The following is a 5,645-nucleotide window of genomic DNA, read 5'->3' as shown; positions in this document are numbered from 1 at the left end:
CCCACTGCACTCCAGCCTGGGTGACAGAGCGAGACTGCATCTCAAAAAAAAAGGCTAGAAATAAAAACACTCTCACAGAAATGAATGCCTTTGATGGGCTTATCATTAGTCTACCTGGCCAAGAAAAGAAACAGCCTGATAATATGTCAATAGAAACTTCCCAAACTGAAATGCAAAGAGAAAAAGGAATGAAAAAAAATTGGGACAGAATATCTAAGAACTGGAGAACAATATAAAAAGTGTCACGTGGCCAGGTGTGGTGGCTCACTCCTGTAATCCCAGCACTTTGGGAGGCCGAGGCAGGCGGATCACAAGGTCAGGAGATTGAGACCAGCCTGGCTAACACAGTGAAACTCCATCTCTACTAAAAAATACAAAAAATTAGCCGGTTGTGGTGGCAGGCACCCATAGTCCCAGCTACTTGGTAGGCTGAGGGAGGAGAATGCTGTGAACCTGGGAGGCAGAGCTTGCAGTGAGCTGAGATCATGCCACTGCACTCCAGCCTGGGCGACAGAGCGAGACCCCGTCTCAAAAAAAAAAAAAATGTTCAGTATACTAGAAATAGAGGGGAGCTTCATCAATCAGATACAGAATATCTACAAAAAACCTACATCATACTTAATGATGAGAGACTATATGCTTTCACCCTAGGTCAGGAACAAGGCAAAGATGTTTACTCTCATGTTCCTATTTAATACCATACCAGAATCCTAGCTATTCAGACCAGATAAGGAAATGCAGCTTTATACAGATTGGGAAGGAGGAATAAAACTTTGTTCACAGTCAACATGATTGTCTATATAGAAACACATACAAAAAGTCTCCTGAAACTAATAAACAATCCTGACAAGATCACAGGATACAAGGTTAATGTACAAAAGTCAATTGGTTTCCTATATACCAGTAACGAACAATTGGAATTTGAAATTTTTAAAAAGTATTTATCTTGAAGGCAGGGAAGATTAGGAATTTTATGAATGAAGAATTGGCAGGAGAGTGGGCTCAAGAGGTAAAATGAGGCTACACTGTGAAGAACCAAGGAAAATACTGGGGTCTGTTTTTTTTTTAGAAAATTCACAATTTGGCTGGGCGCAGTGGCTCACGCCTGTAACGCACTTTGGGAGGCCGAGGTGGGTGGATCACCTGAGATCGGGAGTTCAAGACCAGCCTGACCAACATGGAGAAACCCTGTCTCTACTGAAAATACAAAATTAGCCGGGGCGGTGGTGCATGCCTATAATCCCAGCTACTCGGGAGGCTGAGGCAGGAGAATCGCTTGAACCCGGGAGGTGGAGGTTGCTGTGAGCCAAGATTGTGCCATTGCACTCCAGCCTGGGCAACGAGCAAAACTACGTCTAAAAAAAAAAAAAAAAAAAAAAAATTCACAATTTAACTCATGGTACACAGTGTATAGGATGGACTGGAGAGAAGGCAAGAGAAACTGGAGTTTCTAGAGGCAGGAAGGTTAGTTTAGAGGGTATGAACATGATTTGCCAAAGAGATAATAAGGTTTGGACTACATTTATGCCAACAAAGAGGAGAGAAGAGATTAATTCATTCAATAAACGATTGAGTAGGTACCTCCTAAGTGTCAGGCATTGTTGTAGGCACTGGGAATACAGCAGCAAACAAAATAGATCACCCCTTGGGGCTTTCAAGTGGAGTATTGGTGACAGAGTGGGTGAAATTGGATATCGGGGAAAAGGAGAAAGGTGTGATGAGGCAATTCAGGGGTCATTGGTACCCGGATTTCTCACCTTGAAAAACTAAGTGATATCATTGGACCTGTTGGGTAGACAAGGTCTAGGGGACATGCAGATAGACTCGTTTTCACAGCTAGCAAGAGAGACATTCTGAAGATGAATAGTAAGGGAGAAACTGGAAGTACAGACTTTGGGGTCCTAAGAGGTAGTTGTAACCATGAAAGTAGATGATACTATCTAAGAAGATGAGATGTGAAAGGAGTGGACCCAAGCTAGAACCCTGCAAAGCACCCACATCTGTAGAGTAAGTGGAGGAAGGGACAGAGTGCTTGAATTTGTTGAGTGCCTACTAAGTTCCAGGTGCTTTGACATTTTGTCTCACTGAGATTTCACAATAAATATATAAGACAAATAGTTTTGCCCCTTACTTCCCCCCCCCCGCCCCGCCAAAAAAAGAAATGGAATCAGAAGTGTAGGAGGAGAACTAGGGGAAATTAGGAAGTGAAATTTTCGTCAGGGCAAAATGATGCTGATGGATCAAATGGGATAAGAAATGTGAAAAAAATCATTTTACACCTTTATCCATCAATATTTAACCAAAATTGTGTCATTGAATTTGATTATTGACATTTTCTTAATCTGATATCTCATATTCAAAAGGGAAAGAAAATCAACAACACAATAAATAACCCCTCAGGAATGCAGTGGAAAAGCAAGGCTTGTTATGTTGTTTTGCATAAAATCTTGCTTTACCAGCACTAATACTAACAGATAGCATGAGAAGAAGCAAAAGTGTTGGCTAAATGTACCATAGCTGCCTTGGAATAGTTATCTGTAGTCTATTTTTTTTTCTCTCATCGAAAGTTCTTAGATGAAAGAGAGCTGGGTTACTGTGGAACAAAATCTCCTGCTCAGAAACCAAAGTGTGAGGCCTGGTGCAGCGGCTCACACCTGTAGTTCCAGCACCTTGAGAGGCTGAGGTGGGAGGCTTGCTAGAGGCCTGGAGTTCAAGGCCAGCCTGGGCAACATAGAAAGACCCCCAACTCTAGGCTGGACACAGTGGCTTATGCCTGTAATCCCAGCACTTTGGGAGGCCGAGGCGGGTGGATCACGAGGTCAGGAGTTTGAGAACAGCCTGGCCAAGATGGTGAAACCTCATCTCTACTAAAACTACAAAAATTAGCTGGGCATGGTGGCGGGCACCTGTAATCCCAGCTACTCGGGAGACTGAGGCAGGAGAATTGCTTGTATTCAGGAGGTGGTGATTGCAGTAAGCCGAGATCGCACCACTGCATTCTAGCTTGGGTGACAAAGCGAGACTCCATCTCAAAAAAAAAAAAAAAAAAAAGAAAAAATACACCCCAACTCTGTTTAAAAAAAAAAAAAGAAAAGAAAACAAAAAAGAAACCAAAGTGTAAAACAAAATTATGAGACTGACCCTTGGAATTAACTAGTGAAAAAGACATTTTAAGGGGAGCAAAAAGGCATGAAGAATCTTGTCAGTAAAATCTTTTATTTGGTTTATATTTCAAATGTAATTTTAAAAGTTCATAAGCCAGGAAATTCGATAATATGAAAGCAAGGAGAAACTAAGTTGCACCATTTAGCTAAGCTCAGGGACAACATTCATTTATAACAAATCAGAAATTTGAGTTTTTCCATGCCATCAGTTGTACTTAAACATATCCATCATATTTCAGTTGCAAAAGATGGTGAAGAACTCAAGCTGAAGAGGTGTCTACTGATTTTTGTTGCTTCGGTAAGAGCTTTTCACCTATAAAGGACACACAAAGAAGAATTTTGAATTTTCTCAATGTACTTTTACAATTTTTAATAAACTTTTAATTGCAGAATCATTTTTGATTGACGGAAAAGTTGCAAAGATAGTACAGAGAGCTCTCAGGTATCCAGCACCCAATTTTCCTGTTGGTTAACATCTTACGTTACCATGGGAGGTTTGTCAAAATTAATGAACCCATATTGACACATTATTACTAATCAAAGCCCATACTATCTACAGATTACTCGGTTTTTACCTACTGTTTTTTTCTGTTCCAGCATCTCATCCAGAATACCACATTACATTTAAATGTCATGTTCTCTTAGGCTCCTCTAAACTGTGACTGTTTCTCATCCTCTCTTTGTTTTTGATGACCTTGACAGTTTTCAGGAGGAGTAGTCAGGTATTTTGTGGAATGTGCCTCAGTTTAGGTTTGTCTGATGGTTTTCTCATGGTTAGACTGGAGTAATGAGGTTTTGGGAGGAAGACCACAAAGGTAAAGTGCCATTCTCATCACATCAAATCAGGGGTGCAAACTACCAGTATATTACCAATGATGGTGACGTCGATTACCTGCCTCAGGTCGTTGTGTCAGGTTTCTCCAGTGTGGAGTTACTCCATACAGTATAGAGAGTGTACTTGCATGCTCTACTTTTCATACTGTACTTTTTGGAAGGAAGTCACCATGCAAACCCCCACTTCAGGGTGGGGAATCATGCCGCTCTCCTTGAGGAAGGAGTACCTACCTAAATATGTGGAGTTCCGTATGGCAGATGTGTCTCTTCTCCCATACAGAAAATCTCAAAATTCCCAGTTTTCCCTGCTTTCAACACACATACTTTTCTTCAATTTTCAAATTTTATTCAATCATTTATGTTAGTATAAACTCATAATGGCCGGGCGCGGTGGCTCAAGCCTGTAATCCCAGCACTTTGGGAGGCCGAGACGGGCGGATCACGAGGTCAGGAGATCGAGACCATCCTGGCTAACATGGTGAAACCCCGTCTCTACTAAAAAATACAAAAAACTAGCCGGGCGAGGTGGCGAGCGCCTGTAGTCCCAGCTGCTTGGGAGGCTGAGGCAGGAGAATGGCGTAAACCCAGGAGGCGGAGCTTGCAGTGAGCTGAGATCCGGCCACTGCACTCCAGCCTGGGCGACAGAGCGAGACTCTGTTTAAAAAAAAAAAAAAAAAAAAACATAAATATTTGACACGTTGGGTTATAATCTAACACGACCTTATTTTATTCCTCAAAGTGTCCCAGTTTGGACTGTGGGGAGATTTTCCAGTTGATTCCTACGTCCTTTGTCTCAATCTATTTTAACGTAAATCATGTTGTTATTCCTTGCTCTTTCTCTCGTTTCTCCCCATTTCGATATCTGTGTATCTAAAGCTTTATTACCAGTGAGTGATGTAGGGTCCAAGTTGATGAGGAGGAGTCAGGACTGCCAAGATGTTTTACTTCAAACCCATCTAAAGATTCAGTGAGATATTTTCCCTGAGGTTAACGAAAACACTTGTGTTATCAGGACTCATTATCATGAATGTGTGGGTAGATATTTGATGTAAATTATTTCATGCATTTATTTAAGTAAACAGTGTTGGAATGGTCTAACTCCCCATCTTTGCTTCTAGCTTCATCCTGTACAGTCTGTACTATATGCTACTATTAGATTAATATTTACTATTTTTAAATTTTATTTATTTTATTTTACTTTTAGTAGAGATGAGGTCTCGCTATGTTGCCCAGGCTGGTCGCTGGTGGTGAACTCCTGGGCTCAAGTGATCCTCCCACCTAGGCCTCCCAAAGTGTTGGGATTATAAGCATGAGCCACTGTGCCCAGCCTTAGATTCATATTTCTAAAGTGTAGTTCTATTCATTTACTTCAAGCCTGCAATAACTTCCCAATTCCTACCAGGTCATTAGCTTAGTATTCAGACATTGCATGCTAAGGCCCCAATTCACTTTTTAAAATCTTTTATTTTCGTTATTTTCTACTTATGCCATATGTTCTAACCAAGTTGGACCTAAGCTCATATTTTCTCTTTTTTTTTTTTTGCCTCTCGAGTTTCATGAATATTGCTGATTAGAAGCAACATTTCATTTCTTCTCTTTTTTTTTTCTTTTTTTTTTTTTTTTTTTTTTTTTTTTTTTTTTTTTTTT

The 5,645-nt window shown here is 40.7% G+C and overlaps 1 protein-coding gene across 4 annotated transcripts in view; it reads right to left on the bottom strand.

Moving 5' to 3' along the window:
- Positions 1 to 3,197: 3,197 nt before the first annotated feature.
- Positions 3,198 to 5,645, bottom strand: part of PLAC8 (placenta associated 8) — a 35,501-nt gene continuing 33,053 nt past the window's right edge. For all 4 annotated transcript variants that reach the window (XM_017854762.1, XM_017854764.1, XM_017854763.1 and 1 more), the window contains one exon: positions 3,198 to 3,477. The gene's annotated coding sequence lies outside the window, so the exon portion shown is untranslated. The remainder of the gene's footprint in view (positions 3,478 to 5,645) is intronic.

The sequence above is a fragment of the Rhinopithecus bieti genome, unplaced genomic scaffold (assembly GCF_001698545.2).
Source record: "Rhinopithecus bieti isolate Rb0 unplaced genomic scaffold, ASM169854v2 scaffold_38123, whole genome shotgun sequence".
In the NCBI taxonomy this organism is placed as follows: Eukaryota; Metazoa; Chordata; class Mammalia; order Primates; family Cercopithecidae; genus Rhinopithecus; species Rhinopithecus bieti.
Note: the sequence above shows the minus strand (reverse complement) of the source record. Positions and strands in the feature narration are given on the sequence as shown.